Raw genomic sequence first — 27,358 nt, forward strand, 5'->3', positions numbered from 1 at the left:
CTCGCTCATTTACTCGCAGCTGGACACTATCCCGGCTGCTGGAGTTTCTGGCGAAGGAGACAGACCCGGCCCCTCCCTTCATGGGGTTGATGGTCTAAATAGGGGATGCAGGCAAATTAGTAGGTAATTCCCATGCAGAGGGTGGTCTTACATTCTATGCTAGGAGTGGGACCGGGTGCTAGGGGAACACATAACCTAGAGAGGTCAGGAAGACTTCCTGGAAGAAGTGACATATAGCATGGGGTGCGAGTGGGGTAGATAAGGAGTGGTGAAGGCATGTCATAGGTGCAGGCCCAGAGGTGAGAGAGAGCATGTATGGTTACAGTTGCTGAAGGGGCCCCAATCCCGAAGGCCTTGCGGGGATGAGTGAACAACTCTGGGGACACCGAGAACATGTCTTAGGGGTCTCCCTGCTTGGTGGCTATCTACAGCGCGTGTCAAGGCTCTGCCTTAGGCCCAGGTTGGGGAAACTCACGGTGGCGGTGGTTGGATGCTGTGTGGAGTTGGCTCTGTGTGCAGCTCCCCGTTCCCAGATTTGTACTTCCTCCCACCTGTGGAACAAGGAGTTCCGGGCAAACCAGTCTGGATCAAGGAAGGAGCTTGTTGAGCTCTTCACCATGAAAAGGCATTCTTGGAACAGAAGCGACAACTCTACTACAGTGTTGTTGGGGGAATGATCGGGTCCAAAATGGTTGTGGAAATACTAAAACACAGTCTTAGTGTTGATGGCTTCAGCCCAGAGAGGCACAGCTGATTTCCTCTTGAACTCGGTTGGCTTGCCTGGCACAGAGGTGCTGATGAACGACCCTGTGACCCAGGGCCAGCCAGGTCCCCTGTGGGCACCCCACTTTTTTATAGTTACAAAATGGGGATAGTCTCTGCCTCTGAGCACATCCTGGGGATGTTGTGTAGAGAAACAAGATGGTGTTTGTGAAAACAGTGGGCTCCTGGAGGAAAAGTTCAAACCTCCAGGATGTTGATTGTTAAAGGCATTTAGTTGGTGTGGCTGTGGTCACTGGTTACGCTGTGTGTGTGTGTGTACTTAATGGTTAATTATTCAGCCTAGAATCTGTATTTAATTTATTTCCATAAAAATACTTGCAGCTTGCTTTTATAAAGACTTTCTTCTATTTTATTTATATAGAGAATAGCACATTCTCTAGATCAAACTTCAGGTTCACAAGACATCTCAAATATAAAGAGAATGGGCCGAACACCACTCTTCTAGGTTAATTTTTAATTGTACTTGGAAAAGCTACGCATTTTCAGCTAAAGAGTTTGTGTTTTGGTTGAGAAGTATGTATCATCTCAAAAACTCTTTGAATGCCCTTCCCTTTCTCTTTGAAACACTTTTTCCTAAAACTATTGAGGTTCCCCAGCTTCTTTCGTCAGCAGGCGGTGCCCCTTTTGAAAGGGCGAGGGTCTTATTTAAACACAAGACCCACTAACATCCTCCGTCCCAATGGACTGGTTTTCTGGCCAGGCTTCCTCCTGCTACAGCTGACCTGCATCTCCTCCCTTCTGCTCTGGATTTTTTTTTGAAGATTTTGTTTATTTATTTGTCAGAGAGAGAGAGCACAAGCAGGGCAGAGGGAGAGACAGTCTTCCCGCTGAGCAAGGAGCCCGAGGCGGGACTTGATCCCAGAATCCTGGGATCACAATCTGAGCCGAAGGCAGATGCTCAACTGACTGAGCCACCCAGGTGTCCCTGCTCTGGATTTGTTGACACTAGGACATAGTAAAGCCTGAAGTTACCTGTAGGCAGGACATACTGAATTTTCTAATTGTTTCGGATGTTCTATTTCTCAGGCTGACTCCCAGGTTTGTTTTGCAGACATGAAAGAAACTTCTAACCTGGAGAGACAGAGAGCCTTTCCATGGGCTTTCTCCTTTTGCTTCTCTGATTTCCTTCCTATATCTCACTGAGGAATGGCATGGAAGGAGGAGAAATGAATTTCCACTGTAAAACTGAGCTGTGTGCTTGATGCAAGGAAAGAGGTTAAAGTGACTGATGCCAAATGCAAAGTATAGTTTGTGGCTGTGAGAATAATTAAGCTCAGTTTTTTTTTTTTTTCTCTTTAATCCTGGAGTCCAGTGTGCGGAGTCCTAAAGGGAAGCTAAGTGCCTTTCATCAGTCTTTGGAGGAAGCCTAATAAAGCCAACTCCTGTTCTTCTGGTAGATGTCTTAAGGATGTGTAAATGGAACCAGCATTTTAACTTTCTGTATGCTCTTCAAACCCACACTTGGTTTCAAAGAGGACATTGGAAATTCAATATAATGCAGTTTATTTCAGACTATATGAGATTGGCTCACCTGGGAGCATCATTTCCGGTTTGAGCCCGTCAGTTTTTTTTTTTTTCAAAGATTTTATTTACTTATTTGACAGAGAGAGACACAGCGAGAGAGGGAGAAGCAGGCTTCCCGCTGAGCAGGGAGCCCGATGCGGGGCTCGATCCCAGGACCCTGGGATCATGACCTGAGCCGAAGGCAGATGCTTAACAACTGAGCCACCCAGGTGCCCCGAGCCCGTCAGTTTTTAAGGGCTGTGTGCCCGGACTAGCGCACCAGCCTCCTAGCTGGTCTTCTTGACTTTAGTCCAGCTTCCTCTAGGTCATCTTTGAACCACTGCCAGAGCTATATTTCCCCCAAACCAGGGCCTCTTGTGTTTTTCTCCACTTAATCTCCTTCAGGGGCTCAGGGGCTCCCCATGACCTTTTGAACCCTTTCCAGATGCCTTTGCATGTGGTCAGTTCTCACCTCAATATTTCTCTAGCTGCAGCATTCCCTTCATTGCACCTGCCAAGGATCCCCTTTCTTGCCTTCCTACTTACCCTTCAGGATGCAGTCCTTCTTCTCTGAAGCCCTCTGTGTCTTCTAAATAGGGCGTCTCTCCTCCGGGCTTCTGTAACACCATGCCTGCATTACTATCTCGACTCACGATTTTTTCCTGACACCTCTGTGTGCCCTACCTAGGCTGGGGGACTAGAGGGTCAAGACCTGTCTGATTCAACTGAAGGTCTGGTTCAGAGCAGGTGACCAATAATTTTGTGCTGCATCAGTGATCGGTGAATGGGGTGGGATGGGGGCAGCATGGAAGGGAGGATTCATTCATAAATGTAAAAGTGTTTCCTTAGAATGGGGGGTGCCTTGGGTACGCCTGCCAAAACTTAGAAAGCGTACTTACTTGGGTTGGCTGGTGCCCAAGCTAGGGTGTCCCTGAACCTGAGTCCTTTCAAGGAAGCTTTTTCGTCACTGACGGAGGACTATGGACTGGGAGCCTCTAGGAGGGAAGGTGGGTGGTGGGCAATGGAAGACAGCCTGAAGCCTGAAGAAAAGGGGTATCTAGCGATGTGGGAAGACTTTGGAATACTGTGAGAATATGTGGAATTTCAAGATGGAACTCTCTTGGGTTTTTGTGATTTGAAAAATCACACTAGTTACCAGAACTAGAAGAGAAGATTTTCAGAAAGCAGAAGTTATTTTCAAGGTGGATCGCTAAGAGTGATCAGACTGGAAGACTAGAGTCTAATTTCTAATTTGGGGTCCTTTTCTTCTTCAGTTTTCCAGTAGATTGTTAGCTGATTGAAGTCAAGGGCAGTGTTCAAATTTTCCAATTACTTTAATTGTAAGAACGATTTGTGCTTGTAAAAATAATACGCAAACATACAGAATGAAGTCTCCCTCGATAAGATTGTCATTGGCTGTAGGGAACGTTTGCATGAATTAGTAAAAGCCACTCTTGCTGTCTGCCAAAAAATTGCCTAGCAACACACATGCAAATCTGTGATGTCTACGGTAGGAATGTCCCCATGCTTAGTCTTCCATATGTGGCCACCGTGCCTCTGCAAGCCTCCCTCAGTCCACTCCCCTCTTCAGAGGTGGCCAGATCTTTATCTATGCACGTATGTGTACATGTGCATATATTTACATGCTGACATGCATGCTCATATATAGAGAGAGGAGAATCAAGAGATTTATAGAAATGGGGCCATATTTTACATACTGTTTGGTCACTTTTTAAAAAAAATTAAAAAAAAAATTTATTCGAGAGAGAAAGTGAATGAGAAACACAAACCAGGGGGAAGGTAGAGGGAGAGAGAGAAGCAGACTCCCTGCTGAGCAGGGAGCCCGATTTGGGTTTCGATCCCAGGACCCGGAGATCATGACCTGAGCTGAAGGCAGAGGCTTAACCAACTGAGCCACCCCGGCGCCCCTGGTCACTTGTTTTTTCCCCCTTGACAATGATCTTGGATACAATTTCCTCAGTTTATATAACTTTGCATTATTCTCTCTAGAGGCTGCTCTCTCATAGCATGGCTGTACTGGGTTTAACCGCTCCTTTATAGAAAGACATTTAGTTTGGGTGCCATTTTTTTTTTTTAAATTACACACAATGATGTAACATAAGTAGGTATAGGTTCACAGAACCAGGTTAAAGGGTCCTAGATGTTGACATTTTGGCGGATGATGCAAAATTGTCCCCCAAAGTCTGAGCTGAATTATATTCCTGTTTCTCCACGTCCTCGCCAATAGTTGGCATTATCAATCTTCTACATTTTTATCAGTTTGATGGAGGAAAAATGGCATGTCATTTAATTTTAATTTTCCTGATTACTTAATGTCCTTCAGGGGCTCAGGGGCTTCCCATGACCTTTTGAACCCTTTTCAGATGCCTTTGCATGTGGTCAGTTCTCACCTCCATATTGCTCTAGCTACAGCGTTCCCTTCATTGCACCTGCCCAGGTGATGATGCTCCTGAGATGGAGCCTCATTTCATGTATTTATCAGCCATTTGTGCCTCTTCGTGGCCATGCATGTGTTTATCCTTCGTGTTTTCTAAGTTGGTTTGTTTAATCTTTACTGTGTATTCATTGTAATCATTTACTACCTTATTTTGTTTTCAACACACACCAACTTCCTGTTAACTCTGAGCTGGAAATAAACGATGAAGGCCGAGTGAGAGACAATGCAGTAAATCAGAAAGATCACAAGTGCTTTGGAGCAGAAAAGGGGTCACGGAGATTATGTTGTCCAAATGCCTTATTTTACAGAGGAGAAAATGAAAATTTTCAGGAGGCAAAAAGTATCTCATAGCTGGTTCATGGCAGGTCTGAAAATGGATTCTAGTTCAAGTATTTCTTTTTTTTTTTTCCTGCCTGTTGCCCTCCATGAAACAGTGTTTATGAAGAATACTATTGGTTCCTCTTTTCTTGGGTACTGTGTTTTCCAAGTAAATTTTTATTAATTTAACAGAAAGCAAATGCAAATCTGTTTATAAGAGGGAGAGGGTGAGCTTTATTAGCCACATGGGAATGGCTTTTGAGAGCCATGTTACAAGGCAGAAAGCCAAGAATGGTTTCTTAGGTATATCAAGAGAGTGAAGTGAATAGGTTTTGTGGGAAAAGGGGTATCACGTGCAGATGAAGGAAAAAGGATTCTTGCTTGAACAAGGGAGAGAGGCTGCTGGTAGGCCCATTGCCTGCATGGGAAGCTTCCAGTGGTTGTGTATATTCTGGTTCCTGGTGCTTTCAGAATCTATTGCGAAGGATCCATAGAAATTGTCGGATTCAGAAACCTTCCTACAATACTTGAGAAAATACCACACATGATTTTGGGGGTGTGCTTTCCCACATGCAATGAATTTGGCTTGCAGAGAAGACTGAGTGGGAACCTTCTTTTAAGGAAGAAAATGTAGGAAGGGATCCGTGAAGAGTCAGTCTTCAAGTCAAGTTAGAGACAAGGCAGGGACTTCCCTTCAGGACCTGAGCATGAGGACAGAGCTTCCTCAGAGCTGGGGAAAAAGTATGGGGTATTAAAGGCAGAGAGAGTCACTGCAAGGTTTTCTGCTGCCCGCATGGCTGGAATTTGAGGTGGACGAGTTTTCTTGGTTCTCACACAATATTACAAGGAAGAGAGGCAAGATGGGCAAGATCAGGAATGTTCCCGGGCCTGTTGGCCATACTGTCCAGCGTAGCCCCAGGCACAGTTTTCTGCACACAGCGTACAGGAATCTGGGAACATAAGACAGAGTTATTATCTGATTACGTGTCTGCAGCACTGGGACCGGAGGCCCCCTTAGAGCTTACCGATCTCTCTTCCCTAAGTCATGTGGCCACCAGAACCATCCAGAGTCATTCCTTATTATCATCAACTATCCACCCAGGGTTCACCATTTCTCAATTATAAGATGGTGATGATGATTATTAATTATAATACAGTTACTTTCTTTCAATCAGGGTCTGAGAAGGTTTATATAAGTTTATACAGTGGGGTTGGTGGAAGTGCCTGTCTTTTTAAGTCTCTGGTTTCCCCTTTACTTTTTTTTTTTCCCCCTTGCGATTTTCCAATTTTTGGTTGTTTTTGAAGAAATGAAGTCTTTTTTTTCCTGTGGAGTTTCCCATACTCTTAACGTTGCTGATTACATCCCTGGGGTGTTGTTTATGACGCTGCTCTGTTACCTATGTTCCTGAACCTCTGAGTCGGTGAGATTCGGTTACACTCGAGTTTGACCTGTTTTGGCCCGCAACCCCAGCTGGGAAGTGGTCTTATCCCCTCTCCGACCTCACCTACCCCCGTCTGTCTTGCTCATTCTGTTTCTGCCCCACTGGCCCTAAATGTTCGAGACATGCTCCCTCTGAAGGGCTGTTGTCCACCTGTGCCCTATTTCTCACCTCCTTCAAGTCTTTGATCAAATGTTCCCTTTCTTTTTTAAAAAAGATTTATTTATATATTTGAGAATTTATATGTTTGAGAGAGGGAGAGTCAGAGGGAGAGAATCTCAAGCAGACTCAGCGCTCAGTGCAGAGCCTAACACGGGGCTCAATCACACGACCCTGAGATCATGATCTGAGCAGAAATCAAGAATCGGACGCTCAACCGACTGAGCTGCCCAGGCGTCCCTCAAATTTTCTCTTCTTGCTGAGACCTGCCATGGCCACCGGCTATGACACGTGCTAAATGCTCAGCTTATTTCATGCCCGTAACAGAGGGCAGGTCTTGCTATTATCAGCTGCCTTCTACAAACGAGTGTGGCAGGCATGAGCTGCGAGGTTCTCCTTCAAGGAAAAGCTGTGGCTCTGGGGCAGAGGGTGTTGTCAGTGGGGAACCACCAGCCGTCGACCTCTTGTTCAATGTCATGTGTCTTCTGCACTGTCTACATTGATGACACATCCCAACAAGGGCCAACTCTGATGGGCCACACGTGCTCCAGACTTCCCCATGGAGTTGGAAGAGGCTTTTTTTTTTTTTTAAAGATTTTATTTATTTATTTGAGAGAGAGAGAATGAGAGAGAGCACATGAGAGGGGGGAGGGTCTGAGGGAGAAGCAGACTCCCCGCCGAGCAGGGAGCCTGATGCGGGACTCGATCCCGGGACTCCAGGATCATGACCTGAGCCGAAGGCAGTCGCTCAACCGACTGAGCCACCCAGGCGCCCTGGAAGAGGCTTTGTTTGCAGTTCTGCTTCTCCCTCTGCCCAACCTTGATTCCTCCACCTTCCCCCTCTGTAAGTGTTGATTACTTAATAAATACCCTATAAGCCAAACCCCATCTGAGCATCTTCATCCTGGAAACCCCAACCTGTGATGCCAAGGAAACAAATGTTTACAGGGTTAGATAGCCTTCCCAGGGTCATGGTCTAGTGGGTGATAGAGCTGTGGACTCTGGGAGGTGATGCATTGTTTCTATAAGTATCTTCCCCACCCCACCCCGAACCCTGAATGTCAGGGAGGACCGTCAATGATGTGGTTCGGCTCTGTCCTGGTTTTCGGCTGTTTTAGTGAGGTGGCCTAGCAACATTTCACATGTTTCTATGGGACTCTGGGTTCTTAGTGACAAATGGCTGACTACATTGCAGAGTAGGAAGACAAGTTGTAGATTTCCCATCCAGTAACTAGGAAAAGATTCAGCGGGGCGCTCAGAAGTATGATGCTCTGAAGAAGCGCTATGTTGGCGGGGGTGTCAGGGACGGGAAGAGGGCTGCGTGGCAGGATGTCAGTAGGACAGGGAGGGGCCTCTGCAGAGAACTTGGAAAGCTAGCAGAGGACTCAAGGGAGGGAGTGTTCTGGTGAAAGTGATGTGTTACCAAGATAGGCATGATGCACGCAGTGGGCTGCTGGAGGGGTGACTGGGGCAGGGGGACAAGTCAGGCCAGGAAACTAGGGCAGCAGTGATGTCTCTTGGACTGGACTGGGGACATCAGAGAAGGAGAGACAGGGACAAACAACATGGCTTTGGAGTGGGAAGACAAAGAAGGAAGAAACAAATTAAAGATGAATTCCATGCCATTGAACACGAACATTTTAGTTCAACTGATTTAATTTTACTAGTAACCAGCGCAACTGTTTGGTTCCATTTCACCAATCAGCGTGACTTTCTCACATTTCAGTGAGCGTGCCTGAGATGTTTAAGGGTCTGGGGAAGTGGACAATTTTTAGGCTCTCCAGCGCAATCGATGTAACTTCTTACATGACCATTTCACAGTTCTGATGAGAAACTTTAAAAATTGTGGTCTTACCAAAATATGGAAAGAGTCCAGATGTCCATCGATGGATGAATGGATAAAGAAGATGTGATATATATATATATACATTCCATTGTATGTATAGTATCTATCTATCTATATATCTATATATATCTATATATAGATAGATAGATACTATACATACAATGGAATATTACTCAGCATCAGGCAGGATGAATACTTACCATTACATTGATGTGGATGGAACTGGAGGGTATTATGCTGAGTGAAATAAGTCAATCAGAGAAAGACAATTATCATATGGTTTCACTCATATATGGAATATAAGACACAGAACACAGGATCATAGGGGAAGGGAGGGAAAACTGAATGGGAAGTCATCAGAGAGGGAGACAAACCATGACAGACTCTTAACTCTAGGAAACAAACTGAGGGTTGCTGGAGGGGAGGTGGGTGGAGGGATGGGGTAACTGGGTGAAGGGCATTAAGAAGGGCACTTGATGGAATGAGCACTGGGTGTTACATGCAACTGATGAATCACTAAATTCTACCCCTGAAACTAATGATAACTATATGTTAACCAAATTGAATTAAAAAAAATTAAAAAAATGGTGGTCTTTCATTTCCCAATTTCAGGGAAGTGAACTGTGTGTGGAAGGAGAAAAAGAGGTGAAAAAGATCACATTTCCTAAGGCGGGAGCCCCTGGGAGTCCCTGCTTTCATCCTGGAGGTTTCGGTGGCCTCAGGACCATAAACCTCGCCTTATCTCCTGACCCCACAGGTGGGTCCCTCCTCTGTGTCTCACAACATTGGTAAACCACTGGCATCACTTTGTAATCTGTTTTGCCCTTCCTCTTTAGATTTTGGGGTCCTCAGGTCAGGGGCTGTGTCATGACCGTGTGTGTTTCTCTCAACAAGCACGGAGAAGGCATTGAACACATACTTGATGAGTGAATGATTGAAAAGCTGACATAGAGTGGACAGTGGTTTATTTTCAAGTCTGGCTTCCCGAATTCAACACCACCTGCAGGCTACAGGTATGTGTGTGGGAGGGTACAACTTGGGGCGGCGATTGTCCATGCACCTTTGTTTAGTCTCGGCAATGACTCTGAGAGCTGCAAGTTCCTGATTCCTTGGCTCAGAGCCAGAGGCCAGCCTATGGGCTTTTCTCCATGTTCCCTGGAGAAGTAAGTATGTTCTTCTGCTTCTGTCTGGCTTCTGCTTCAGGTCCAGGCAGAGCCCCCTTCTAGCTCATTTGCCATGGAAAGAGAAAGGTCCCTTCAGATCCCTCCTCTTAGGGCAGGTGTTTCCCGGGTGGGACACAACCAACCCTTTCTTCTTTCCTTGGCCTCCCTTGGCATATTTGGGCTCCTCTTTGATCTATTGTTTCATGGATACTGGATGTCCCTTGAAGAATCCTCCCTTGTTTACCCAATAGCAATGAACTCTTCACAAAAAAACACTTCTTACCAGAGTTCTCCAGCATAGAAGAGAGGTGGTGGAGAGGCTCTCTGACTTAGAGTGGGGTGTCACCCCTTTGAGGAGATGGAGGCTGCAGGAGGAGACATCTTGTTTGTGGGATTGGCTAATACAGAGAGTGGGGCAGAGTGCTAGTTGGAAGGAGGTTGAGATCAAGGGGAGACTTTGCCTCCAGGTGGAGGGCTTTGTCCTTTTGTCAGGTTAAAAACCCATGTCAGTAAATATTTGAAACTCTGGTGAAGTGAAAGCCACAGGGCACAGTGACAGGAGCCAAAGGGAAAAGCAAGCTAGGGGCTGGGCATCGCAAGGGGAGCTCCGTGGATGAAGTGGGGCATGGGGAGCAGGTAGAGAGGCAGAGAGGGACAATTCCAAAGAGAAGAGGTTAGGCAAATAGAGTGACAGCAAATTCCCCAAGAGATGATAGAGTGGAAGATATGGAAGAGCAGTGTGGGTGGCTCGTAGGAGTCTCATCCCCAGGCCTGCATCAGTCATCTAGGGAATTTAAAAATAGACTGATGTTGGGCCTTTCACCCACTGGCCTGGGGTTCGGTCCAGGTATTGGTCTGAGTGATTCTAATGTACCAGCTGCTTAAGAAAGACAGCTTTGGGCTTAGGAGAGGGGCTGCTATTTCCAGTGGAGGTGGAGAGGAAGAGAGGGCTGATGGAAAAATTGAAGATAGTAATATGTACATAATATCATGTATTTTTCTAGTTCTTTTCTTCGCATTTCTCAGACTCTAAAGTGCAGATGCATCCCCTGGGGATCTTAGTAAAATATGAATTCTGATTCAGTAAGGCTGGCTGGGGATCGAGAGTCTGCATTTCCAACACACTCCCAGGGGATGTCACTGCTCCTGGACCACGCTTTGGTTGGCAAGGCATAAGGTTTACGAAGTGTTGACCATCTTGTTTTGCAGATGAATTATGATATGAGGCTCATATCAGGTAGGACTTAGCATCCTCATTATGCAGACAAGGACATAGAGATCAAGAGAAGGGAAGAGGCGCAGAGAGGGGCCCTGAGCAGTGATGTTTGGTGATCCTTTTGAGCCCCGGGCTACATACTTTACACCTGCTCCTCACTTAACCAATTTCCTCAGACCACACACCTGTAAGTGGTGAGCCCAGGACTTCTGACTCCAAGCACAGCGCCTGATCTTTTGCATTCCATCAGCCTTCTCCAGGACATAAAAGAACATTGTTATTATTGAAAGGGAGAGTGAGTAGGAATAGGAGCTTAGGGACAAAGAAGGGCATCTGGAGACACTGTTATAGGAAATCAGCCAAGGGATGGGGAAAGAGGCTGGGCAGGCATTACAGCCAACTTGCTGTTGGCCCTTCTAAGTCAGCAGTGGATGAGATCCTCTGTTCCATTAAGGGGATGGCTCCAACTGTGCCCTAAATGCAAGCCGAGAAGGCACATGGGTGGACTTCCTGCAGTCAGGGAGATGAGAAAGTTTATAATCTAGGACAGGGGTTCTCAAACTTGAGTGAACATCAGAATCACCTCGGGGGCTTGTTAGACACAGAGTGTGCCCCGCCCTCTGAATTTTAGGGGATCTGGGGTGGGGCCCAAGAATATACATCTCCAACAAGTTCCCAGATGATGTAGATGCTGCTGGTGCCAGGACCCCGCTTTGAGAAACAATGGAGCAGTTCCCTGGCTATAGATCCCCTGAAAGTCAATGAGGTCAGTTAGAGCCAGAGTGGGCTGTTGAGCCTTTTGTGATGAAGTCCAGGGAGTGAAAGTTTAAAAGAGGGGAAAGGTAGTTTGATGGGCTCAGTGTGGTATAAATTGGCAAAGTCTGAGTCCTTGTCCTCTTGTTCACTTTTGAATCCATCGGGAGTGGGAGAAGTTGCTAGCTCTTGGAGTGATGGTGATGACCCCAGGGAAGTTAGACTTTTCTGGGGAAAGGTCAGCTTCTGCAAAAGGGATGCAGTGAGAAACACGGTTTGGGATCTTGCCCTGATGAAGTGGAGCAGGGGTTACTGTCCAAAAAGGCAGCCGCAGAAGGGCCTGCACACACCAGGGCGGGATGGGCTGGCCTTGTGGGTCCAAGGTGCAGGACAGGAGCCCCAGAGAGGGCAGCGGGGAGGACAAGATAAGAAGGAGATGCACAGAGCACGACTCCAGCATGGGTAGACCAGCACTCCCTACTGACAGGTGGCTAGTAAGTGATCACAAATGTAATGCTTCCTTCCACTTGCCTATAATTGCTGGTCTTTCAAATAACTCCTCTTTCTATTACCTCATTTGGCCCTTCCAGCATCCCTGTGAGTATGTGGAGAAGGTACTCTCACTTCAGGCTTATAGATAAGGAAATAACCACAGAGAAAATTATATAACTTGCCTGAAGAGACTGGGGAAGCTGCAGAACTAGGCAGAACTATTCTGGGGTTCCTGCTGTTTCTGGAAGCTGGTGAGGGCCTCAGGTTGTCTTGCTTTGAGGACAGGCCTGGGCATGACTCAGGGGATGCAGCGGGATGGAAAGGCCCTGCCGTGGTTCAGGGAGGGACCGGCTTCCTGGAAGGGCTCATTGCTGAGTTAGTTCGGTGAAGAGAGGAGACCAAGGTGCATTGCCTCAGGTGATGGGGGTTTGGTGGAGGAGGACCCAGAGAAGGAAGAGAGGTGGGGAACGTTTCCATAGGCCTCAAGGAGAACAGGGAGGCTCTTCAAGGTCTAGTGTTACTCTAGCAACCAGTTGTTCTCCCCTTGAAAATGGGGAGGGGGCTGGGAACCCGGCGTCCTCCACCAACTTCCCACCATTATGGTGCTCCACCTGTGTCTGCCTCTGGTCTCTCGCTGCCTAAGACTGGCCCTTCTTTCTGCTGCCCTGTGGCTCCTGATTCCTGCCCTGACTTTACGTATTGCTCCACTCCTTGTGATGCTCCTCATGTGTACTATACTGAAGCATTCTTAAAAATAACGACCTAGTTTGAGCATGGGCACAAGGGTTGGAGTCACAATCCACCTCTCAGGCTAATCCAGCAAACCCAGGTGGCCAGGCGATCTGGTGCCGAGCAGGTGTTGGAGCTGCCTGTGGGCGTGGTCGACCCTCAGAGGGCCTGCATCCCTTGCACGCCCCATCCCTTGCAAAAGCCAAGCAGACCCCCCAGTCCTAGGGGAATTGGAGAAGAACTGACATACTAGGCAGATTTCCAGAAATTGCCAGGATTTCCAGACATGGGGAGTGAGATGAGGTTTCATTTTCCAGACATGAAAGGCAGGGTCAGGGTGTGGTATCTGGAGCAACCCACAAGACCATAGCTGGGTGACATGTTAGGTGGAGTCGGTAAGGTCGAGGGGCACGGTGGTACGTGTCGGATGGCTGGCCTAACTGTCCCGAACCCCCTCCTGCTGGGGTCGGTCCTGCTCCTGGATACCGAGGCTGGGCTGGGCTTGCAGGGAAGGGTCTGCAGGCTTCAGCTGTGACAATAGGCAGGCCAGGGACATGATGGGCTGATCGAGGCCACAGGGGACAAGTCCAGATGGACCCACATGCAGCAAACCACAAAAACCACCATGTCTGCCTGGAGAAGGGGCCTTCACACATACCACATGCTTTCGGGACCCATTCTCACTTGTAAACTCCCAAGTGTTGGCAGAAGCACCTGATCTGTGAACGTATTCCTAAAGCCACTTCAGAGGAGACTCCTTCCCGGGGGGTTTAACTGGGGTTCATCGTCAGAAGCCATAGGATAACAATATAGGAGGGGGTGCCTGTGGGTGGTGAGTCCCCTGAGAATATTCCAGCAGAGGCTGAAGGGTCCCCGAGCAGCCGTCCTGCTCAGGGGTGGCAAGCATTGGCTGCAGGCAGGGTAGGGGTTGGACCCTGGGGTCTGGGAGGCCCCTCCTCTGTCTGACACCATATGGCTTAGAGGTTCTGGCCTCTGCCTTTACCAGGCCTACCATTCCCAGGCTGCCAGGAGCAGGAGGGGCCTCACAAGAGTCCTGGTGAGTTCCCTGCTATCTTGTAGGTAAATGGCAACTCATTTAGGATGCACAATTGTCTGAATGCAACATAATTATATGTGTAGGTCATAGCTATTTCTCATATGACCTCTCATACCGAAGTGAACTAAAGGCCAAGCAAATGTCTTCTTTTAAAGTCCCTTTGTCCCGCAGTGGTACTGTTCTCGTGGAGGATCAATTCTTATGCTGGGTTATAGTGATTTGCATACTCCGCTGTCTTCCCCGCTGGGCTCAGTGTCTCTAAGCAGGATTCGTGCTTTTTTTTTTTTTTTTTAAAGATTTATTTTTTTATTTTTTTATTTGACAGAGAGAGAGACAGAGAGAGAAAGAACACAAGCAGGGGGAGTGGGAGAGGGAGAAGCAGGCTTCCCGCTGAGCAGGGAGCCCGATGCGGGGCTCGATCCCAGGACCCTGGGATCATGACCTGAGCCGAAGGCAGACGCCTAACGACTGAGGAACCCAGGCACCCCAGGATCCGTGCTTTTTAATAATAACTTTGACTTGTACTTGGCCATCTTCTTAGACAGACATCACACCGGGGGACCCTCACGCTTTGGGAGGGAGGCGAAGTGGGCTGTGCTGTTATATACCCATTTAGTAGGTATGGATTAAACTCCTTGCTTGGGCTCTATGTTGCAGCGGCTTGGGATCCCAGCACCGCTCGCCGCTCCATCCATGGCCTTCTGCACGCAGGGTACTTTGGTTCTCCACACCCGGGGTTTTCATCTACGAAAACATGCAGTTACCGTGAGACTTGAGAGAATATGTATGATTGATATATATATATAAAACCTTTCGCACAGTACCTTTCATCTAGCCAATGCTCAGTAAATGGTAGGCATTATTACTGTGAACAGAAAGCCTGAGACTTACTCCCACGTGATATTATTCATTATTATGCATTGAGCAATTACTGTGTGGTAAGCCTTGTGTTACCTGCTTTGGCCCAGTTAATCCTCACAAAACTGCAAGTTTTTGTTTTTTTTTTCTTCCCTGTTTTATAGATAAAGAAATGGACGGCGCCTGGGTGGCTCAGTTGGTTAAGCGACAGCCTTCGGCTCAGGTCACGATCCTGGAGTCCCGGGATCGAGTGCCGCATCGGGCTCCCTGCTCGGCAGGGAGTCTGCTTCTCCCTCTGACTCTCCCCCCTCTCATGCTCTCTCTATCTCATTCTCTCTCTCAAATAAATAAATAAAATCTTAAAAAAAAAAAAGAAGAAAAAAAAGAAATGGAGACCCAGAGAAGTGAGGTTCTTGATGGAGGTCGCCCTCTGTTCAGTGACACAGCCACATCCACGTCTTGTTAACCTTTATGTTTGTGCTTATCACCGTTATGCTGAGCTACTCCCCAGGTTCTTCGTGCTTCTGCTCCCTATAGGGCCTAGGCTCTGCGCTGGATCTAAAGGCAGGCAGGAACGACTTCTCAGACTCTGTTGGAGTTACTTGGGGTAACTTTCCAACAGTTTGGCTTACTTTCAGGCCATGCAAGAATTGAAAGGAAATAGGAGTTGTGGCTACAAGAGAGTCAGTGGACAAGCTCCCAGGGCCTTCTTCCCTCAGATCTGGGGTCATTTCAGCCCTCAGCAAGTAAGCAATCTTCCACCTACTTGGCTGGGGGCTAGGCCACATCTGCACACCTGGGTCCACCTGCCCTTCCCCCCCCCCCCAGGAAGCAAGTCCTTTTGCTCCTGGTCTAGTTTCCACGGCCTCAGAAGCCAACAGCAGCCTGCCAGGCCCACCTCCCTTGCACATAGAAGATGCTCAGGAATCAGGAAATAGCATCCGAGAGTGAATGCATTCAAGATAAAGGCAAAGCTCCGTGTTTTACGTGTTATATGTAGGAGTTTTGAAGACGAAGATTTCAAAGGATGCAAAAAAATTATAGACCCTGATCTGAACGGACTTAAATCAAAGGCTCTTTTTTTTTTTAAAGATTTTATTTATTTATTTGACAGAGAGAGACACAGTGAGAGAGGGAACACAAGCAGGGGGAGTGGGAGAGGGAGAAGCAGGCCTCCCGCAGAGCAGGGAGCCCGATGTGGGGCTCGATCCCAGGACCCCGGGATCATGACCTGAGCCGAAGGCAGACGCTTAACGACTGAGCCGCCCCGGCACCCCCAAAACCTCTTTGTTTAGAGGCCTGAGGGAAGCTAATATTCATAATATTGACTGCATCTTAATCTGCCAGATGAGTTCAACATTTTTCCTTATTAAAGCCTCCCAAAGCTACAATGATAATGGCCCTCTGTTGGATGCAGAGTGTATTATAATTACTAGAGGCAATGAAAAAGTACCCTTGTGTCACCTGTGATCTGTCCCTCCACCCCCAGCAGGAGTCTGTGAAGGGGCGGGGAGGGTGAGAGGGTAGCCTCCCTCCCCAAGTCTTCTCCACTGAGAACTCTGCCCTATGCAGTTACAGTGATTTCCCCCACTTGAAGTCTGAGAGTACAAGGTCAGACCCTTGCTCTGGCTCACGATCACATAATTATCTCCATGGCAGAGTTAGGATTGAAACTCACCTTTGTCTGGCTTTTCCCACTTCCCGATACCACCAGACGCTGTTTTGTGCACTGAAAGTTCAAGAGAACTGGGTTGATTTTTAACCTCACTTTTGGCTAGGGCATCACCCTCAGCTGAGTCTTACCTTCTCAGTCTCTTGCTGGTTTTTCCCTCTCGCCTGGGGGCGCATTCCCTGGGATTGAACAGTAGGAGGGCTCAAGGAAGCTACACTTTGGCGTCTTCTGAAGGTGCTCAGGGTCAAGGTTATATTTAATACAGTACGAGCTTGCTATCCTGAAAACGTTTGAAGTGATTATTTGCAAACATGTTTTTGGCCACAGGCAAATGCGATGAGAGCGGGGATATTGAGTTAAGGCAGAAGCAAGTCAGAGTTTTGTAATATATAACCTGTCTTCGGGACTCCGGACCTTGGAATAGAGATATTCAAATACCTGAGTGTACTTACTTTCTTCTGTTTTCATTGGGATGTTTGGCTGCAGGGAGGCAAACCTGAATTGGATCATTAATCCTGTTTCCTCAATGTAGAGCTTTATTCACACACATGTGCTTAGCATGGAATAGATGATCAAGCTGGGTTTGTTGAACTCCTGAAGAATGTCACTTTGCCTGCTTTTTTTTTTTTATGGTGCTAAAATATCATAAAATATACCATTTTAACCGGTTTTAAGTTTACAGTTCAGTGGCATGAAGTACATTCACGTTGTTGTATGACCATCACCACCATCTGTCTCCAGAATTTTCTCATCATCCCAAACACTAATGCCCTATTTCTCTTCCTTTCCCAGCCCCTTGTAACCACCACGCTAATTTCTGCCTCTACGAATTGGACTGCCATAGGGACCTCACAGAAGTGGAACCATCCAGTATTCCTCCTTTTGTGGCCGGCTTATTTCACTGAATGTAATGCCCTCAAGATGCATCCGCATTGTAGTGCTTGCCAGAAGTTCCTTCCTTTTCTAGGCTGAATCGTATTCCATTGTATGTACCCATCACATTTTGTTTATCTGCTCATCGGTTGATGGACGCTCAGGGGGTTCCCACCTTTTGGCTGTTGTGAATAATGCTGCTATGGATGTGGGTGCCCAGATATCTGCTCAAGCCCCCGCTTTCCATCTTGTCTGCTTATCTTCATATCCTGTTTCATCGTTCGCCCTGAGAATTCCTACTCTTTCCAGTCTCCTGGAATAGCACTTGGCAGGGGGGGGGGGGTGTCCTCTTTCAATGCTCTCTTGTAAAGCCCAACAAAAAAAATGATTGGAGAAATGTTTCTGATAATAAACTTGTGGGAAAAGCTATTTTGTATCCTGCTTTGAATCTTGCAATTTAATTGTCCACGTTTAATTCCACTTCAGGGCACATCAAGCCATTGATCTTTTTGCTTACTTGCCACCATGTGGTTTGTGGAGGGTGGAGTGGCCCATTCCTGTGCGATGTGGGGCTCCTGGCTCTTCGCTCCTTTTATAACATTCTGCACATGTTCGCTTGAGCCTGGCAATTGCCCTGCTCTATCACGCTCTGTCACTTCCTTCTCTGTATTTCAGATTGAGCTTCCAAAGCCCTGAGCAGCTGCCTGGTTGAGAAGTCATTAAACCAAAAAAAAAAAAAAAAAAAAAGGGAGGGAGAGAGAGAGAGAAATCAGTACTTAGAGAATAGCTCAGTTCTGTTGAACTCACTCTAAAAACTTTGGCTTTATTCAGGTCTTAACCATAATGCCTCATGAACCCTTCCATCTGGGTATCGTTCCGCAGTGCGCTTTGTTGGGGTGGAAGAGGACGGGTAGCCCTGCCTTGTTCTTCATCACAGTAAAGTTATTCTGCGTCTCAAAAGGCCTCATAAATCTGCTCCCCAGATGGAAGTCTCCATAGAAGGCTCCTCTCTTTGTGCAAGTCTCAGATTTCCCTTCAATTAAAATTCAACAAGTGAATAATCAAATGGATGAGGTAAATTGTAATACTAAAAATATATATATATATATATATATATATGTATTTTTTTTTTAAGTGAGTGCTATTGTGAATTCCGATCTCCCTCCTCAGTTTATGAGTAGCTGTATCTATAGTAGGTTAACTGGCAAGTCCTCAAACAAGTCAAGGATAAGCCAAAGGTCATTAACCAACACACAGCTTTGGGTAAACAAAATGTCTCCAAGTCTCAACATATTAATTATTTATTTCTCCAAGGGAATTTCATAGCATGGGTTTGAGTTTATTAGGGTAGTTTGTAAGATCCTAAGGTTTAATCTTTCTTTCTTTTAAAAAAATATTTTATTTTATTTTATTTTTTGAAATTAATTAATTTTTTAAAATTATAAATTCAATTAGCCAAGGTATAGTACATCATTAGTTTTTGATATAATATTGAATGATTCATTAGTTAAGTATAACACACAGTGCTCATCATATCATGTGCCCTCTTTAATGCCCATCACCCAGTTACCCCATCCCCCTACCCACCCCCCTTTCTGCAACCTTCAGTTTGTTTGCCGGAGTCAAGAGTCTCATATGGTTTGTCTCCCTCTCTGATTTCTTCCCATTCAATTTTCCCTCCCTTCCCCTATTGTCCTCTGCACTATTCTATATGTTCCACATATGAGTGAAACCGTATGATAATTGTTTCTCTGATTGACTTATTTCACTTAGCATAACACCCTCCAGTTCCATCCATGTCGATGTAAATGGTAGATATTCATCCTTTCTGATGGCTGAGTAATATTCCATTATATATATGAACCACATCTTTTTTATCCATTCATCCATTGAAGGACATCTTGGCTCCTTCCACAGTTTGGCTATTGTGGACATTGCTGCTATGAACATTGGGGTGCAGGTGCCCCTTCGGATCACTACATTTGTATCTTTGGGGTAACTACCCAGTAGTGCAATTGTTGGGTCATAGGATAGCTCTATTTTTAACGTCTTGAGGAAGCTCCATACTGTTTTCCAGAGTGGCTGCACCCGCTCGCATTCCCACCAACAGTGTAAGAGGGTTTCCCTTTCTCCACATCCTCGCCAACATTTGTTGTTCCCTGTCTTGTTAATTTTAGCCATTCTGACGGGTATAAGGTGGTATTTTATTTTATTTAAGTAATCTCTACACCCAATGTGGGGCTCGAACTCATGACCCCAAGATCAAGAGTTGCATGCTTTACCAACTGAGCCAGTCAGGTGCCCCAGGTTTAATTTTTCTTTAAAGAAGTTATGGGAAAGGTAGAGTAGGAGGCCAAAGGCATAGGCTTCAATGTGACCTTGGGAGTGAATAAGTGACCTTGGAGTGAAGAGCAGGATCTCAAGTGCTGGTCTGGGGTCTCCCTCCCTGCCCTACGGACCTCGGAGATAATAGTGCATTTGGGACTGGTGGCCTAGTGGCCTGGTGGCTTGGTGCTGTGTGACACCATAGGGCACTGACTCATGACACCACGCAGGACCGCACACTTCCCATCTCTAAGTCAGAACCCTCACAGCAGCCCAGGGGCTTTCAGTCCCTCCCTCTCCCACACCAGAGCTGGGGCTACCCTCTGTTCAGGGTTGCTGCTTTGTGCCATTGGTATAAAAACCATGCAGTCCTCTTTCTACCTGCCACGCAATCCTCTACGCCTTTTAGAATTTGTTTTTATTATTACAAAAGTACCACATGTTGATTGAGACAATTTTAAACAATACACAGTAGCATAAAAAACTTAATCCTCTCCCTTTCTTCGGGTTTCTCCCCCATCATCACAGAATTGGATGTGAATCCTTTTGATTTCTGATTATATAGAAATGCAAATCATCTGTCAGATTGTTTTATCTTAAAGAAGTGGAGTCGTATTTTACCTATTATTTTTGCAATTTGTTTTTCACTTAGCAATATATCATGGCTATCTTCCCCGATCTGTATATTGAGACTTAAATCATTTGAGTTGCATAACATTACATGCAAAAATTTGATTTATCTATTCTTGTGGATAGACTTACCAGTTGTTTCTCATTTTTTACTGTTATAGACAATACTGCAACTGAAATCCTGTGTATATAAGTACTGAAGCTTTTATTTCTGCAGAATAAATATCTTGAAGTGGGATTGCTGGGTATGCCCAATTTTAACTTTAACATATGCTGAAACAGTTTAATTTTCCAAAGATAGAGAAATTCACACCACCACCAGTAATGTACAAGAGTGCCCACTTCTTCACATTCTCACAAAGACTGATGCTGTTCCGGCTTGTCAGAGGTATCTCATTATCAGCTCCATTTTGAATTCTCTGATTACTAGTGAGATTGAGCATTTTTTTTCTGTCAACTATGGGTTGTTTTGCATTTCCTCTCATGTGAATTGTGTGCCTATATATTATTTTTCATACTTTTTGGTTGCTTCTATTTTTATTGTTAATTTGTATGATCAAAAAAATTAGTGAAATTAACCCTGAGGCTGTCATAATGATACAAATATTTTCTTCCAATCTTTGTTCATCTTTTGACTTTGTGATGTCTTCTGTCATGCAGACGCCATGGCAAAATTTTCTCATAGTCAGATCTCTCAATATTTCTTTTTTGGCTTCTGAGATTTTTGTTTTGCTTAACACCTTCTCTAATTCAAGCAAACTTTCCCTGTAGGTATTTGATTTTAAAACTTTTATTGCTTATTTTCAATAAATTAAAATTCTATTCTCTCTCAGAATTTATTTTTTTTAAAGATTTTATTTATTTATGTATTAGAGAGTGAGAGAGAGAGAAACAGCATGAGAGGGGAGAAGGTCAGAGGGAGAAGCAGGCTCGCCGCTGAGCTGGGAGCCCGATGTGGGACTCGATCCCAGGACTCCAGGATCATGACCTGAGCCGAAGGCAGTCGCTTAACCAACTGAGCCACCCAGGCTCCCTCTTGGAATTTATTTTTTAATATGGTGTGGAGAAAGGGGCATCTAATTAAATTTTTTTCTAGATGCTTTCCAGTTATGCCAACATCATTTATGAAATAATCCATCCCCCCCCATTTGAATTGATGTACTTTCTTTATCATATAGTAAGTTCCCATATACCCCTTGACTCTGCTTCTGGGCTTTCTGTTCTCTTTCATTTTTTTAAAAAATAGTTTATTTATTTTTGCATGTGTGCAAGAGAGAGAGCATGCGAGCACATGAGCAGGGGGCAGGGGGAGGGGCAGAGGCAGAGGGAGAAGCAGACTCCCCGCTGAGCAGGGAGCCCAATGCGGGACTTGATCCCACTACCCTAGGATCATGACCTGAGCTGAAGGCAGATGCTTAACTGACTGAGCCACCCAGGTGCCCTCTCTTCTCTTTCACTGATTTATCTGTTCCTGTGCCAATTCTACAGTGTTTGTAATGGCTTTAATCATTAGTTTTAATACATGGAATGACAAGCTCCCTTACCATTTATTTCAAACCATTTTTGGCAATTTCTGTACATGTATTCTTCCACAGAAATGTTAAGATGATTTATCTAGCATGTAAACATTTTCTTGGTGTTCTGATGGGTATTCTTAATAAATCATTATACTAATTTTGGAAGATACATATTATTTCATTGTTTTCCCATCCAGGATCATTTTGTTTTATGTCTTTCAGTAAAATTCTGGGGACACCTGGGTGGTTCAGTTGGTTAAGTGTCTGCCATCGGCTCAGGTCATGATCCCAGGGTCCTGAGATCGAGTCCCACATCGGGCTCCTTGCTCAGCAGGGACCCTGCTTCTCCCTCTGCCTGCCGCTCCCCCTGCTTGTGCTCTCCATCTCCTCTTTTTCTCTGACAAATAAATAAATAAAATCTTAAAAAAAATAAAATAAAATTCTGTAGCTTATTTAGTTTAAGCTGCACATGTTTCTTGTTACCTTCATTCAAAGATATCTTGTGTTTTCTTCTCTACAACGAATAAGGTGGTTTTTCCATTTCCTTAAGACTTTATATATTTATTTATTTTAGAGCAGTTTTAGGTTCACAGCAAGATTGAGAGGAAGGCACAGAGATTACCCATATACTCTGCTCCCACACATGCACAGCCTGCCCCACTATCATGGACATCCCCGACATTTGAGTGGTGCATTTGTTACAACTGATGAACCTGCACTGACAAGTCATACCACACAAAGTCCATAGTTTACATTAGGGTTCACTCCCAGTGTCGTACATTCTATGGGTTTGGGCAAATGTATAATGACGTGGATCCATCATTATAGTATCATACACAGTATTTTCACTGCCCTAAAAATCTTCTGTGCTCTGCCTATTCACCCCTCCCCTACCTGGCAACGACTGATCTTTTTACTCTTTCCAGTACTACTATTTCCAGTGATGTCTTTCCAGAACATCATAAGGTTGGAATCATATAAGATGTAGCCTTTTCAGATTGGCTTCTTTCATTTAGTAATATGCATCCAAGGTTTCTCCATCTTTTCATGGCTTGGTATCTCATTTCGTTTTAGTGCTGAATAATATGCCATTATTATCCACTCTGGATGGACCAGAGTTTATTTACCCACTCACCTACTGAAGGACATTTTGGTTGCTTCCAACTTTTGACAATTATGAATAAAGCTGCTATAAACATCCATGTGCAGGTTTTTGTGTGGCATACGTTCTCAACTCATTTGGGTATATATCAAGGAGTGCAATTGCCGGATCATATGGTGAGAATATGTTTACTTTTGTAAGAAACTGCCGAGGTGTCTTCCAAAGTAGCTGTATTACTTTGCATTCCTACCAGGAATGAATGAGAATTCTTGCTCCACATCCTCACCAGCACTGGGTATTGTCAATGTTCTGAATTTTGACCAGTCTCATAGGTCATTGTTTTGATTTGCATTTCCCTAATGACATATGATGTGGAGCATGTTTTCATATGCTTATTAGTCAACTAGATATCTTTCTTGGTGAAGTGTCTGTTAAGGTCTTTGACCCATTTTTAAACCAGGTTGTTTGTTTTCTTATTGTTGAGTTTTAAGAGTTCTTTGTATATTTTGGAAAACAGTCCTTTATCAGATATGTCTTTTGCAAATATTTGTTCCCAGTCCGTGGCTTGCTTTCTCATTCTCTTGACACTTTTGTAGAGCCGAAAAATTTTAATTTAATTTTTTATTTTTTTTTAAAGATTTTATTTCTTTATTTGACAGAGAGAGACACAGCGAGAGACGGAACACAAGCAGGGGGAGTGGGAGAGGGAGAAGCAGGCTTCCCGTGGAGCAGGGAGCCCGATGCGGGGCTCGATCCCAGGACCCTGGGATCAGGACCTGAGCCGAAGGCAGACGCTTAACAACTGAGCCACCCAGGTGCCCTGAAAAATTTTAATTTTAATAAAGTCTAGTGTATCAGTTCTTTCTTTCATGGATCATGCCTTTGGTATTGTATCTAAAAAGTCATCCAACCATGTTCAAGGGCATCTAGTTTTATGTTATCTTTTAGGAGTTTTATAGTTTTGCATTTTACATTTGTCTGGGATCTATTTTGAGTTTGTTTTTGTGAGGGATTTAAGGTCTGTGCCTAGACTCTTTTTTTTTCCTGTGGATGTCTAATTGGTCCAGCACCATTTGTTGAAAATACTATCATTGTTCCATTGTATTGCCTTTGCTTCTTTGTCAAAGGTCAGGTAACTATATTTATGTGGGTCTATTTCCGGGCTCTCTATTCGTCTATTCTTTTACCAATGCCACACTGTCTTGATTCCTATAGCTTTATGGTAAGTCTTGAAGTTGGGAAGTGTTAGTCATCCATTTTTGTTCTCTTCCTTCAATATTGTGTTGGCTATTCTGGGTCTTTTGCTTCTTCATATAAACTTTAGAATCTGTTTTGTTATGCACAAAATAAATTTACTGGAATTTTAATTGGGATTGTATTGAATCTATAGACCAAATTGGGAAGAACTAACATTTTAATACTACCGAGTCTTCCTATTCACAAGCATAGGATATCATTCCATTTATTTAGTTCTTCTTTGATTTTGTTCATCAGAGTTTTGTAGTTTTCCTCCTATAGATCTTGCATATATTCTGTTAGATTCATACCTAAGTATTTCTTTTTGGGGAGCTAATATAAATGGTGCTGTGTTTTTAATTTCAAATTCCACTTATTCATTGCTGGTACATAGGCAAATGATTGATTTTTGTATATTAATCTTATATCCTGCAACTCCATTTCCATTTTAAACTGGTTATTGCTAGCATAATTAAGAGCTTTTGAATTTTGTGCTCTTGTCAAATTCTAGTTACCTTGTCAAATTCTAGTACTTATAATAGGTTTTAAAAATTGACTCTTGGCCTTCTAGGTGTACAGTCATTATATATATTCTTATTTTTTCTAATAGTTATACTCCTTAGTTAATTTTCTTGTTTTATTACATTAGTGACAACTTGTAAAAGTAAATTGAATAATTTTGTTGAGGGAGGCATGTGTATGTCTTAGTCCAGATCTAAATGGAGTAGCTTTGGTATTTCATTGTTTTCAATGTTTGTTGTTGGCTTTTGGTAAGTAGGTTTTTATCACACTTTAAAAAATTAGGATTAGCTCCTGATTTTTATCAACTGCCTGTTTTTCTCCAATATTAATAGTATATGCCCCTCTCCAGATAAACCTCTCTTTAAGAGTCCCACTTTATTTTATTTATTTAAAAAATTTTTTAAGTTTTTATTCTAATTCCAGTTAGTTAACACAGCATTATGTTACTTTCAGGTGTACAGTAGAGTGATTCAGCACTTCTGTACATCACCCTGTGCTCATTATGACAAGTGCACTCCTTAATCCCCATCCCCTATTTCACCCATCCCCCTACTCCCCTCCCCTCTCGTAACCACCAGATTGTTCTTTTAAGAGCCCCACTTTATTTTTTATTTTATTCTATTTTTTTTTTTAAAGATTTTATTTATTCACTTGAGACACAGAGATACAGAGAGGGAGAGAGAGAGCATGAGCAGGGAGAGAGGCAGAGGGAGAGGGAGAAGCAAGCTCCCCACCGAGCCAGGAGCCTGAGATGGGGCTCGATCCCAGGACCCTGGGATCATGACCTGAGCCAAAGGCAGACGCTTAACCGTCTGAGCCACCCAGGTGCCCCTTAAGAGCCCCACTTTAAAATTGTTGCTATCAGCTGGTAATGAAAATTCCACAGTTCACCATGGATGTCCAACTTTGATAACCTGTTGTATCCTCTGGAGGCCCTGGAGGGTGTCAGCTTGGAGATGTCATTTATACACCATGGGGCAGGGCACAGCAAGACGGAAACTGGGGCCTTACAATGAGGGGTGGAGGTGAGCGTGTCATTTCTGAAGGATATGGGCGAGCACTCGGGTAGAGTCCAGGAAGTAGGGTGAGGAGAGCAGATTACCAGTTGTCATCAATCAAAATGTCAATGTGAGCCTGAGAGACAAGGGTGGGGTTGAGAGTGGAAGCCAGTAAGATCCCTCACCAGGCTTTGGGTAGAAACCTGTGGAACAGATACCAGCATCTGGAGGTAAACTGCAGCTGAGGTCATGGGCCAGCCCAGGTGAATGAGGTAGTGAGAAATGGAGCTTGAGAAGCAGATATGGGTGGTCCAGTGTAATCCCCTTGGCTTACCACTCTTTGTTAAAAACCCAAGAACTTGCTTCCTTGTCTTCTTTTAGTTTGTCTTGAAGACAGAATTTGATAGGCACCTGTGAATAATAAGCAGGGTGAAAATTACTGAATAAGATACACAACAGTATTTCTCAATTCTTTTTTTTTTTTTAAAGATTTTATTTATTTATTTGAGAGAGAGAGAGAGTGAGCACGAGAGGGGGGAGCGGGAGAGGGAGAAGCAGACTCCCCGCTGAGCAGGGAGCCCGATGTGGGACTCGATCCCGGGACTCCAGGATCATGACCTGAGCTGAAGGCAGTCGCCCAACCAACTGAGCCACCCAGGCGCCCACAGTATTTCTCAATTCTTATTTGGTGCTCTCATCTTTTATAAAGGAAGAATCATCTTAAGCCAAAGTTTTAAAAAATAATTCTTTTTAAATTTTTATTTTTTATTATTATTTTTAAAATAATCCTCATTTTAAAAAGAAAAACAAAATGTTGACCAAAAAATCTGACCTGGAAAAAAAAAAATCTGCCCTGGAAGATAAAGAAAAATATAAAGAAAAAAGTAAGAACAACTAAAAATTCCATCCCTTCAGGATAACTCCAATTGACTTTTTAGTGTATTTTCTTCCTTTTTTTCCCCCCATGATCCAAGAGCATATAGAATCTGTATAGATAAGTAATTATTTTGCCTTCTTCATCGTTGTCATGCCATAGGCATTTTCTTGTGTGATTAAGGTATGTGATCAGGAATATACCTAACACAATGCCTGGCAGATACACAAGGAGCTTATTTGTTGAATGAGTGTGAATTAGGTCATTAAAAAGTCTTTGTGAGCACAACTTTGAATAGCTGCACGAAGTTCTTACAGACATGGCCTAATTTACAGAAGCATTTGAGGCCATCTTCCTCCCCCGCTGCGTGTCTTCCCATGCCTCAACCATCCTGAATGTCTAGGAGGACCCGGAGTGCACGGGTTCTCCTTACTCTTTCTGTTTTGTACTTGCTGTGTCCTCCGCCCCCTGCCCCCTTGCACCCCCTGCCTCAGTAAATTGCCCCCCCGCCTCAGTACCTTGTCCTTGCCCCCCGCCCCCCGCCTCAGTAACTTGTCCTTGCCTTTTAGAGTCTAGCTTAGCAGACATTTCTGGCAAGTCTGCCATACCCCCACCCCGCATTGATTCGAGTCCCTCATCGGTGGTCCTGTAACACTCTCGCAATATCACTCAGGCTCCTGGCAGCAAACAGAAGGTGCCCTCTAAACAGGTCATTGAGGAGAACGCAGTGACAGATACACAGGGTGTATCTGTCACTGCGTTCAGGGTGACAGCAAACCCAGAGGGGAAGGCAGAGGGTTCCGGGCTAGCATAAGGGAAACCACAACTGGCTGTC

At 44.7% G+C, this 27,358-nt stretch overlaps 1 long non-coding RNA gene across 1 annotated transcript in view; it reads left to right on the forward strand.

The window, feature by feature from the left end:
- Positions 1-17,755, forward strand: part of LOC115937626 (uncharacterized) — a 34,591-nt gene extending 16,836 nt beyond the window's left edge. Inside the window, exon 3 of the long non-coding RNA XR_014147535.1 lies at positions 17,239-17,755. This is a non-coding gene — a long non-coding RNA (uncharacterized LOC115937626). The remainder of the gene's footprint in view (positions 1-17,238) is intronic.
- The last annotated feature ends 9,603 nt before the right edge of the window (positions 17,756-27,358 follow it).

The sequence above is a fragment of the Leptonychotes weddellii genome, chromosome 8, assembly GCF_054177405.1.
Source record: "Leptonychotes weddellii isolate Sample4059 chromosome 8, ASM5417740v2, whole genome shotgun sequence".
NCBI lineage: Eukaryota > Metazoa > Chordata > Mammalia > Carnivora > Phocidae > Leptonychotes > Leptonychotes weddellii.